The 12,656-nt window shown below is 44.5% G+C and overlaps 1 protein-coding gene across 3 annotated transcripts in view; it reads left to right on the forward strand.

Moving 5' to 3' along the window:
• Window positions 1-547: 547 nt before the first annotated feature.
• LOC147662653 (zona pellucida sperm-binding protein 3 receptor-like) overlaps window positions 548-12,656 on the forward strand; it is a 351,878-nt gene continuing 339,769 nt past the window's right edge. For 2 of the 3 annotated variants that reach the window (XM_086951017.1, XM_086951019.1), the window contains exon 1: window positions 571-702. The gene's annotated coding sequence lies outside the window, so the exon portion shown is untranslated. Of the gene's footprint in view, window positions 703-12,656 lie in introns of all 3 variants that reach the window. The other variant, XM_086951018.1, reaches the window with a different exon arrangement.

Genomic DNA, 12,656 nt, shown 5'->3' on the forward strand with positions numbered 1-12,656 from the left:
ATAGCGGAAAGGGTCTGACTGCACCTTGACCATCAACAGGACTATTACGTTTTTTTTTATTTAATGGAGCGCGAATTTGACCCGAGGGTATTGGGTATCGAGCGCTTTACACGAGCACCTGTTGCGTTACATGAGGACATATTCATTTTTGTTAGGCAGGGGGGGGGGAGTGATTTGCCCAGAATCACTGGATGCTGCGCGTCCCTGCCAAGACTCGAGTCGAGCCTGGTTTCCCAGCTCCGAGGTCCGAGGTTAGGCCAACTACCTCTTTGAGTAACGCAAATGTTGATCTTAGAATGACCTGTGCCAGTCTGGAGTTAGTTTGTCCGAGAGAGAATGTGACCCTGGAGTTATCAGTAGCCAGTGGAGTGGGAGACTCCACAGGGTGCAAAGGCCATTTAATAAAAGTGTTGTTTCCTAACGGTATATTTGTTTAAAGCAAACAAACTGGACAAGGTCATTGCACCTTCATGGAGACCGGCCAGGTCCCTTCCAGTAACAGCGTGTGGCAAATTCCAATCAACAATTTCAACACTGAAGCTGTCGTGACGCCTCTTCTGCTTCAATTGCTGAAGATCATTTCTACTCCTTGGCTCTGGCCTGACATAGCAGCTGTCCCCAGTCCACATGTGACCAACAGAAAAAGAGCTTCAAGCAACACGACTGAGAGAGAGGATTTGGCTCCAGGCACGTCCAGTGCAGGTAAGGGTGGGGGGGGGGAGCAGCATTTACCTTGTGTTAACCACATTAAAACAGCCATATGCAAATCAGTCTTGACTCTTTTCAGACAGTCACCCCCAGTCACTATGAGATCTGGGATGAATCCATCATCATTCTTTAGCTCACTTCACCACCCCAATTCAGACCCAGCCATTTGTAAATCAGTCTGACCCAGTGCCTCATGGGAACAGTCCAGCCCGAACTACAAAACCAGGTCTTCCCTTGACCGCAGACATGCATCCTGGGACTGGTAGTATATTGTTTTGCCAACCGTAAATTTGAAGGTATTTTTAATTTTGTGACTGATGAGTGAGGGGCCTTGGCTCCACCCAAATTTGATTTTCTTGAGTGCATCTCTGAATTTGGCAGACGTTTTGTGTTTCCACTGAAGAGAGTGCTCATATTTTACTTTTTGCCTTGTGGGAAAGCCTATGCTCGATATGGCAGAATTCTGTGTGCCCGAGCTGGTAATAGTGATAAGCCAATAATAAAGGCAATAGACATGATTGTTTGCTGTCATAAGTCAGTCTGTTTAGTAGGAAAAGTTGCGACAAAGGTAGTGGGCCTTACTTATTGTAAAATGCATGTATTAGACCCAATAGACATGTAAGGGTGGTGTTTTATTACAATGTGTTGAAGGTTGTAGACTGATATTCTGTTACATGGATTCTCTGAGATTAACATAGCGGGCCAAGACTTTGGTGTTGGTTGAGCAGGGACAAATTCTGAGGCTTGATTAGTTCTTTGAGTAATTTTATGTCAGAGGCCATACTTCTGATATGTTTATTATGAAAAGTTCTGAGAAAGTCGTTAAGCCTGGCAATTTATTAGGAAAAGCTTTTGTTAAAGGCAATATGCGTTTACGGGTGGATTGTTACACCGTGCTAAAGGCGGTAGGCATACACTTTGTTACACGGAACGTGAGGGATTACCATAGTAGGCAAGGGTTTAGGTGTTGGTTACCCCCTCTGACACTTTTTATGATAAACATTTGCTATATAATAATTCCTGTTAAGCCTTTTTCAGAGTGGTTGTATAATATTTTGCTAAGTGTCATTTTGTATATATTTGTCATTTGTATTTGTAACACTGTGTGCCTGATGGTTTCCAGTTTATGTGCAATACAGGAGGCCTTGGTTGGTTGCGGTGACAAGTCTATGATGAAGGATATAGGTTTGATTGGTTCACTAGAAAATGTATGTCAGATTCTCTAGGTCTGATCTATTTATTAGGACACGTTACAAAAAAAGTTACATGTAATCTTGGAGATTACCATAGTTGGCCAAGGATTTGGTGTTGATTACCCCCTGTGACAAACCCTGAGGACAGGTTTGTATTTTGAGAATCCTTGCTCTCCCATTTTTAGAAGGGGTTGTATATGTTTGCCATTTGTTATATATTTGTAATTTTATTACTGTACACTGATGGCCGATGCTGGTGGCAAAGATTGTGCTCAGTAGTTTAGGCCTGAGTTCTTCATGTTGACGAGTAAACAAATACGGTTATAGACAAGATTGATTCATTGGGAAAAGTTATGTAACATCCCATACGTCTGATCTGTTTATTGTGAAAAGTTAGGACGAAAGCAGTAGGTCCGACTTATTGTTTGGGAAAACATATTAAAGCCAATAGCTCTTTAGGGAATCATTGATGTCACACTGTGTTAAATCCTGTAAACAGGACTTGAGTTATATTGATTCCTCCAGATTACTACAATATATAAGGGATCTGGTATTTTACCTCTTTGACAAAAGCCCAGGGGTTGAAGATTTTTTACTGTGAGAATTCTTGTTGGTCCCTAATAGGCGACATTTTATATTGTTTTCCTAACTCTAATTATGAACATATTTTTAATGTTATGACTGTATACTTGAGCGTTACCCTTTTGGAAAATTATGTTCAACATAGTATGATGAATTGGTTATGCTGATGAGCCAATAATTAAGGATATATGCCTTATTGTTTCATAGGCCTGATCTGCTAACTAAGAAAAATGACAACCAAGGCAGTAGGCTTGACTTATTTTTTGTGAAAATCATACATTAAAGCCAATAGTTCTTTACGGGAGTATTGATATTACGCTGTGTACCAGTATTCTGTTGCATGCAGTGTAAGAAATTACTTTTCTTAGCAAACAAGGTGTTTGGTGTAGATTGCTTCCTTTGACTAGGGACATATCTATGGACAGAAGGTGGTGGAACACCCCCCACACCCAGTATTTACGGTCAATCCGAGTGCATGCCATAACTGACTGGCTACACGAGTCACCTCATAAACTGACCTTTTCCCTGGCTGTAAAGAATGGAGTTGTGTCAAAGTCCAGTACAGGACGCACCCATGATCTGAAATAGATACTGTGTATTGGCTAGTCCCTGTGGCAGTGACCCAAAGCAATGCATTACAGACAAAACAATGTATTACTGAATGAGATTTTACATGAGAAAGTGAGAACATAACTGTATGCACAGGTATATATGCAGGAACATTTGTTTAACCTCATGGTTACAGGTTCAATCCTGGTGGGTCTACTCAGCCTTTCATCCTACCAAGGTTTGTAAAATGAGTACCATTGAACTGGGTTAATAAAACATGCAACTCAGAACCAAGATATCCCAAAGGGTGCACATGCACTTTCACAAACATATATAGAATGTGCATGGCAGTGTGCTTGGGTACACATGAGTGTGTGCGTTACAATGACTAGAAGACTACTCAGCAGTTCAGAATTATGTTAATTGGCAAAAAGTATTAGTTTGTAAGTCACAAATAGCTAAATGAATGGCTTCCCAGGTAGAGAATTCACGGTGTTGGTCCTGTGTGTATGTCAATGAGGACTAAAATAGAGAAGGCACAGCACGCCAGGAGACAATTGTCAAAGTTCATTGTCACTCTTTGAGGCATGGCTAGCAGGAGTAACAGGTGTGTGTGTGTGCGTGTGTGGGTGTGTGTGTGTGTGTGTGTGTGTGGGTGTGCGTGTGTGTGTGTGTGTGCGCGCGCAGGTTATTACTAAAGAGTTCTTGTGGAGCCATCCTTCCTCCAGATGTGGAATGTGTTGCCTGCTTGTGGTCAAGGATGAGTGTATTGGTAGAGATGTGTCTGCTTGTGTGTAAGGAGAGCGAGAGCTGCTTAGCTGAGACTGCTGCAGGAAAGGAGTGAATGAGAGTGTACCAGTAGAGCAGCATGTCTTCCACTGTGAACTAAAGTGATGTGAGGCGCTGCAGATCCGGTCTTGAGTGTACTAGTAGAGGTATGTATTACTTGATTCATTGTTTAGGGGGGTTTGCAAATCAGTGGGGTCCGCACAGCTGTATCAATCAGGAGAGTGAGTGTGTGCATGTTTTTTTTGAGAGAGAGAGTCTGGTTGTATTTGTGTGAGAAAGCTGGAGCTGCATTGGCAGGGTGGTGTGTTTCACCCACCAATACAATTATATTGATTGCTGTAGGTTGCTGATAGCCAGGACAAAAGTGCAGTGTAACATAACCGAACTGCAGGGGAAGCTTGAAAATCAGGAATGAGATTCATTGTGTGATGGTTGGGTCACAGCGCTGACATCCCGAGGGTTCTCAATGCTGCCAAAGAGCACTTGCAGGACTATCTTAGGGCTGAGTCAGGCACCTAGTCTTGAACCCATAACAATACCTTGTCAGTTGCACTATACTATACTTCGTGTAGGTGCGTAGTATTTGTGTAATGTTAACATAGCCAAAAGGAAGCCAAGCCATGTAAAGGGACAATTGGAAAGGTACAGTCAACAAGTGATTGATAGTGTAGATGGGTTTTGAGAGCAGAAGTGGAATGTTACTGCTTAATAATGTTGCTTTCTATAAATTGATGTGCCTTCAGTTCTTTTCTAAATTGAGTCAGGGTTGGGCTGGTCTTAATGGATATGCAGGTGTCATTCTAGACCCTGGGTACACAGATGGAGAAGTCTTGATGTCTTTTTTTTCTTCTTTTTATACACTTTTCCACCTCCAGACCAGGCTATGTGGGCCCAGAAGTGGTAAGCTTTCTGCTGGAATGGTTTCAAGTATGTAAAGCTGGTAGCAAGTTGTCTTGATTTTCTTGGTGATATGTTCCTTGAAGGAGAGGTCAGTATCTAGGGTGAATACGAGTGACCTGGTTGAGAGCTAGGGGTTGACTCTGTTGATTCGAGACAATGTCATGGTTCAAGCCGTTGAGCTACCATGGTCTCACAGTTTTAGATGTAGGTTCCAGCAGATGTCTAACATCTGAGTGGTGACAGCTCTCATGCAAGGTATGAATAGATGGGGTATTTTATCCTGGAGTGTGGAACCCTTCGTGATTCTGCTAATAGTGGGATTTAATATTTGTACAAATGCTCTACTTATTGGTACTTATTTATCTGCTGTAGAATGTTAAAGCTCTGCGTAAGAATCTTGATCGAACACGCCATAGACCTCAGTCCTAGGCATTAGTGCGCATCTTATTTGGGCTTTCCGTGTTTCGGCAAATTAGCACAGAGTAGTGTAGAGGGAATGGGAAAGGTATTCAAGAGGAGGGATAGTTTTATATGAATGAATGAATGAATAAATAGTTTATTAGTCAATTAAATCCATAAACACAACTCAAATCACACCGTACAAGACTTCTAAGAAGAAGAAGTCTAAAACGAATTATACATCAGCTGCAACCATTTCAGATTTAACCAGTAAGCCTTCTCATTATTTGCTGCCCTTCACAAGTAGATGAATAAAAATGATGAATACAAATAATAAAAGGCAGTCGGGAGAACCAACCTGCCCATGCCTTCCCACAATTCAATGGTAATTGATCGCAAACAGGCCTTTTCCCTGGTTGGTTATCGTGAGAGTTCTTTACGATGCAGCGGGTTGTGTTTCTGCAGATTAATATCACTGGTCAAGACTAAGAGCGGTTAAAGTGCCTGTGTGCAGGTCCATGGAGCGGGTAAAATATATGTGCTTTACTAAGTGGTCAGTGGCAATTCTACCAATAAAGTGCCATTGTGCAAAACTATGTGCTGTTAAAGGGTTGATGTGCAGTGAATGGCTGCTGATTTAAGCGATTTTTGACTTAGAATGACAGTATAGGGAGCAGCTACTACCCTTGTCCTTAGCAGCCCGCCCTTGCTTATCCATTGTACCTGCTCATGCAGGTTTACGTAACTTGACGGGATTGGCGGAACCATATATCAAGTTCTGTGGCAGCCCTTACCAACTGACCCTAAGGCCTGGTCCTGCAAGACATTAGTCCCCGGTCTAGGAACTCTCATCCTAATAGGCTTCTTCATTGGTTGACCAAAACTGGATACATATAATATGGAGCAGAGTCTCAATCCCCTGATGGCATAGTCGGCAATAATGGCCTTCACTTATGCCGCCTTTCCTCGATTTTGGCACAAATTAATAGCATTGTATGTGAGCTTTGTTTTTATCTTTATCTAGGATTCATTTGTCATTTTGCCCTTGTGTTATTATTCCACATATGTCTGCCTAATGAAAAGGGTATTGCTTAGCTGTCTAGCTTGAAAGCTGGAGTTTACATCTAAATGCAGCAAAGACTGATTCTCAGTGTCCCAAATTGGGGAAGAGACTGCAAAACATCCTTGCTTTTAAATAGTCTAGTGGCCAATGTTTCAAATGAAGTTAGGTACTGTATTGAACCTGCACTAGACCTCAAACTTTACTTGGACTTTTGCAGTCAACAGAAAATCACACTATATGTGGACCTACTGCCTGTGTTTGCGCCCACTTTACATGCACCCAGGGCACTTTTTGTGTTACAGAAGAGGCCGCAGTCGCTTGTGCATCCCCTTCTGTAATACCGATAGTGATAGCACACACAAAGCGCAAGCGCTATATTAAGGGGGCGTTCCCTCATTTGCATGTTGTTAGACCTGGCATCTTTGGCGTGGTTCCCCTGTCTTTTTGGCCTCTACCTCCTGTATTTTTGATGCTGTGTTGGGTTTCGTGTTTGCTGGTTTAGATGCTTTGGACACTCTGCCACTGCTGATCAGTGCGAGAGTGTAAGTGCTCCCTGTGTAAATTGTTATTATGATTGGATGTACATGATTGGCATATTTGTATCACCATGAAGTCCCTAGTAAAGTGCACTGGATGTGCCAGGGGTGGTGATGACAAATGCTACTAGTGGGCCTGCAGCACTGATTGTGCCACCCACATGAGTAGCCCTAGAATGGTGTCTCAGGCCTGCCACCGCAGTGCCTGTGTGCAGTCTGTGAACTGCCATGTCCTTCTGGTCAGTGTCCCCACTGGCCAGGCCTAACCCTTCCCTTTTTGTACACATTGGTCACCCCTTTGGAAGGCCCAAGGTACCCCCTTGGGCAGGGGGCAGTGTATGTGAATGGTAGAGCATATACTTGTGCAGGTGACATGCTCTGGTAGTGAATTACAGCCATTTTCGTTTTTCACTGATGCAAGGCCATCTTGCTCCATAGGCTATCATAGGGGGATGCTGGCTACAGTGGCTACCAGCAGATCTTCCCTTAGGAACAAGATAGGACATAAAAGTCTGGTATCCCTGAACTCAGAATTTAATAACACATCTTTTAGGAAAGGTTGTTTTTAAATCCTGTGTTTGAGAACAGCACTTTTAGAAAGTTGCTGTTCTCTTATCTGCCCTTTCTGTGTGCCTTGGCCTGTTTATGTATTGACTGTCTGGTTTGAGAGTGACAGGGGCTGGGGATTCCCCAGGAGGCTGGCGGAGTCAGCCCTAGGCTGAATGACTGCATTTGCAACTTGAGTGGTGGGAGGAGATAGCACCTGAGCCTGAATAGGGCTGTACCTGCCTTCCACAATTCTGGCTCCACCTTCTGCTGGGCGGCTCACGACCCTGCCCCTCACTCTGAAAGGAAAGGAGAAACCAGAAAAACAAAGTGCTCAAGGAACACCCAGAAAGGGTTCAGACCGGGCTCAGGGCCCACTTGCACAAAGAGGACAAAGACTTTTAGGTGTATAAGTTCAGGACCCCTGACAACAGAAAATTAGATCATCCTGGAATCAAGAAGGAACCTCTGCCAAGGAGAAAGCTGAAACTGAAGAAGGAAGATTGTCCAGCTGTTGCTCTGCTGGATTGCCCTGCTGTTGCTTTGCTGCCAAGGAGAGGGGAATGACTTTGCTTTGTGCTGTGTCCCCTTGCTTGAAGGAATCTTCAAGGACCTGAGAAGAGCTGGCTCCCTGTTTTGAAGTCCCAGGAACAAAAGGACTTCACCCCCAACTTCCCCTGAGCTCTACTGATAGAGTTCTGTCCTTCCTGGAGTGCGTGGCCCTTGTGTGGTGCCTCTGGAATTTGTACCTGTGCTGAGAAGCTGGAAACCAAGATTTAAAGACTTTGCTACAGAAAAGTTATCGCATCGCTCGCTGCGGAGCGCATCCCCGACAGTGCGAGGAAATTCCTGCCGCTACGAAGGCCGAGATCGTCGCAGAGCCTGTTGCCGCTGCCAGAGCCGTCGCATCGTTGGCGGGACGCACCAGACCGGTGCGGGAAGACTATCATTGCTGCGAGCTATGTAACTGTTACCACGCATCTTTTAGCACGAAATACTGTTACAACGAAACTATTACCACGCAGGACCCTTTACAACGAATACCTTTACAACGCATTACACTACAACGCAGATACTATTACAACGCATACCATTACAACGTAAGTATAGGTAAGTTTATCTTTTTTTAAAAACATTTATATGGGGGGTTGGGTTTGGGTTTTGGGGTACAGGGGTATTTTTAGGTTTCAGGGTTGGGTTTGGGTTTTGGGGTACAGGGGTATTTTTAGGTTTCAGGGTTGGGTTTGCGTTTTGGGGTACAGGGGTATTTTTAGGTTTCAGGGTTGGGTTTGGGTTTTGGGGTACAGGGGTATTTTTAGGTTTCAGGGCTGGGTTTGGGTTTTGGGGTACAGGGGTATTTTTAGGTTTCAGGGTTGGGTTTGGGTTTTGGGGTACAGGGGTATTTTTAGGTTTCAGGGCTGGGTTTGGGTTTTGGGGTACAGGGGTATTTTTAGGTTTCAGGGCTGGGTTTGGGTTTTGGGGTACAGGGGTATTTTTAGATTTCAGGGCTGGGTTTGGGTTTTGGGGTACAGGGGTATTTTTAGGTTTCAGGGCTGGGTTTGGGTTTTGGGGTACAGGGGTATTTTAAGGTTTCAGGGTTGGGTTTGGGTTTTGGTGTACAGGGGTATTTTTAGGGTTCAGGGCTGGGTTTGGGTTTTGGGGTACAGGGGTATTTTTAGGGTTCAGGGCTGGGTTTGGGTTTTGGGGTACAGGGGTATTTTTAGGTTTCAGAGCTGGGTTTGGGTTTTGGGGTACAGGGGTATTTTTAGGTTTCAGGGTTGGGTTTGGGTTTTGGGGTACAGGGGTATTTTTAGGGTTCAGGGTTGGGTTTGGGTTTTGGGGTACAGGGGTATTTTTAACATATATATTTACAAATTATTAAATAAAAATTTGTATAATTAATTAAAATATGTAAGAATAAAATATTTAATAATTAATTAAAATATTTAAATAATTATTAATTACATTATTTAAAAATATTATATACTTACCTATACTTACGTTGTAATGGTATGCGTTGTAATAGTATCTGCGTTGTAGTATAATGCGTTGTAAAGGTATTCGTTGTAAAAGGTCCTGCGTTGTAAAAAATGCGTGGTAATGGTATGCGTGCTAAAAGTATGCGTGCTAACATCATATATCCTTGCTGCGAGTGTCGTCGCAGAGCCTGTGGTCGCTGGGTGAGATCGCTGCACCGCTTGCTTGCGAACCGCATCACGTCACAGCGAACATCGTCGCAGAGCCATCGCATCGAGGAGCTGCAAGAGAGAGATCGCAGCTGGATCGCGCATCGTCGCCCCGGAGATCGGCGCAGCCGCTACGAGATCGTCGCATTGTGCCTTTGCGAGAACAAACTTCCTACGGAACCTTCGCACCGGAATCCATACAAGTGGCCTTCCTCTCCATACAGACCGGATTCGTCGCAACACGCCCGCTGCCGCAGCAGAGGCAAAGAAGCTGTTAGGGGCGTCTTGTCAGGGCGCCACTTTTTAGGTGGCACCCTGTCAGTGCACCCCCTGAGAGCAGCCCTCGGGCGGGGAGAAAGGGGGTCCCATGGACCCCTCAGACATCCCCTTGAAAGGGGATCGCTAATCCCCTTTAAAGTGCATGCAGGTTGCCACCTGTACTGTGAAAACAAAGAGAGGCTTTAAAGCAGCTGCTTCGTTTTTCACATGAATGCGTTGCCCCCAGGGCAGCGTGAGTTTGCAGCTTCCTTTGGGGCAGCACATTCATCATAATGGGGCACATTTTCCTGGATTGTGCTGGGTGCACCGTTTGAAAGGAGCGCCCAGCGCAATCCAGGAAAATGTGCCCCATGTATAATATGGCCCCAGGAGCAAACTATTCTGAAGGCAAATCCTCTTATCTGCCTCCATCATGCTGGACATAATGCATAAGGGTAATGATCTTCCCATGGTGGGCTTTGAAGATGCCCAAAGATATCTCGGATTTTTTTAGGACTTTTGAACTGTAGAGAGTACAACAGTAGTACAACAGTAGTCTCCCTCTATCAGTAGCGGTCGGTGGTGGGAGTAGCTGCCGGGCGGTGACGTGGGGAGGGGGAGAGGCAGGGTGAGGGGTAGTAAACAGAAGTGTTACCCTCTGACTTCATGCTATTGACTGTTGGTGTATTGGTGTAGGAGCGCCATGAAACCGTTTGGTGACCGAGCGCAGTAAAAAATGATTTTAACATAACATAACATAACATAACATCATTCCATACACAAACATTGATGGGAAGAATGCATGCAAATAGTTTAAACTAGTGTCAATCGCTCTTAGTAGCATTCTGCTCTAGACAGAGATCCATCCTATACAAATCAGAGCTGACCATGCTCCTCATGGTAACAGTCCATTTTCAACTACTGGGCAGGGCCCCCTCCAAAAGCGAACACAAACAATCCTATATTGGAGTTGGCCATATTAGACCTTGTCAGTGAGGTAGAGCTTGGGTCCTGTGCCACAAGGAGCAAGGAACCTGCATCTGGATATAACTTGGCTACTTCAAGTGTTACATCAAATACACAAAATGTGATGGAAGGAATGTTTTCTAATAGTCTAAACCACTGGCAATCGCTACCAAGCATTCAATCACCTTTTATGTGTTTGGTGTATAATTCTACCTTCTTGCAATGCAATACACGAAGAACTATTTCAAGAATGTCATCTCAATAGTATAATAAATGATCACACAGATAATGTGTTCTCTAATGAATGTATTGTATACAGAAAGTAATGCCTTGTAGGTCTGGCCTGACAACACAGCTATCACTAGACCTTATGTGATCAACAAAAGCTTTAAGAAGCAATACTGAGAGAGGGTTGTTGGCTAATGCACATGTCTACTGTAAAAGAGTCTATATATTGCAAGAATTGTACTCAACACAGTAGATTATAGTAAGAAGCTAATGCTCTGATGGATACTGCGGAGCACGGATTCCTCACCTTTAGAATATCCCCAGGCACTAGACTGGATCCAGACATTTTCATAGCACCGCTGCAGTGACCCACTAGGTGACACCATGCGGCTCCTCATGTACTCCGTTCTGCACCAGAAGTGACAGATCAGAGCTGCGTATATATGGCATTCCTGTGCCCTGATATCAGTTCCTTACTTTCTGTGCATTCTAATACAGATCCGGAGCTCTTCTGCCTTTTTTTAGTTGACAAGTTTAAAAAAAAAACTCCAGTGTACAAGGGAACCATGTACCTACCTAAAACTATCAGGTTCAATACATACCACAACTGTAATAAACAGATGTTGTTGAATTACTTGCAGAAGGTATGACTCTGGTGTTTGGGCTCGAGGTAAAACTCCAAGTCATATGAGGAATATGCCCACATGCAACTATGGCAATTTGAGACCGTGAAGCAAAGCTGAGGATCACCCAACATCGAAAGAAGCCATGTAAGTCCTGCTGTCTCGCTCTAAGTCAAGGGTGCATACCCATTCCCTCTCTCAAAACCGATCACACTAAATGCCCTCGCTATGGTTATGGTCATCCGGTAAGTCAAAGTCTGAAGTCAAAGCACAAGCACAAGAGCTTGAAAAAGGGCTCAACCCTTTCCAGCAGGTCTCGAGCTATTGAGAAGGCGCAAGAGTTTTAAAGCGCCACTCGATCTTTCGCCCAACCTACAATTGAGGAACCAATCCCTCAGTTCATCCCAATGCACCCCGATTTCCCTGGATCAGCTGCGATGCTGCCACAGTTTGATGCCTTTAGGGAGGCCATAGAGCATTTTCTGGCACTCTTCTGGCTTCCTCTGGAGTGCCACTGTGCCCCAAGGATTCGTAGGGGCCTACAGCCAGGTTACCAAGGGCAGATGTGTCTTGAGCACCATCTGAGCCTCTGGAACTCATCTCTTGTTCAATACGGACTCCAGTGCAGACTTCTATTCGAAATCTAAGACTTCTGCTGGTATCTTTCACATCAGCAACATTCCGCACATCACCCGAGGTGAATGCGTTGCCACCTTCGGTGTCCGACCCTGAACCAAATCCACCTTGGTCCCAACCAAGGTCACACTCTGACTCCACTCAAGCCCACCCAGTCCCCATGCAATCTGATTCAGACAAATCCCTCCATTTACCACATATATGTTATATTATAATAACTGGGATTTATAGAGCAAATAATCACTGGCAGGTCTCTTAGTTCAAGTTCAAGTTCTGGTATTTATAGAGCGCACTACTCACCCAGAGGGTCTCAAGGCGCTAGGGGAAGGGGTTAATTATTTGTCGAAAAGCCAGGTTTTAAGTTCTTTTCTGAAGGAGATGTGATTCTGAGTAAGGCAGAGGTGGGTGGGGAGCGAGTTCCAGGTCTTGGCAGCCAGGAAGGAGAAGGATCTGCCACCCATGGTGGATTTTCGGATGCGTGGGACTGCGGCGAG

This window comes from Lissotriton vulgaris, unplaced genomic scaffold (genome assembly GCF_964263255.1).
Source record: "Lissotriton vulgaris unplaced genomic scaffold, aLisVul1.2 SCAFFOLD_1031, whole genome shotgun sequence".
Taxonomy (NCBI): Eukaryota; Metazoa; Chordata; class Amphibia; order Caudata; family Salamandridae; genus Lissotriton; species Lissotriton vulgaris.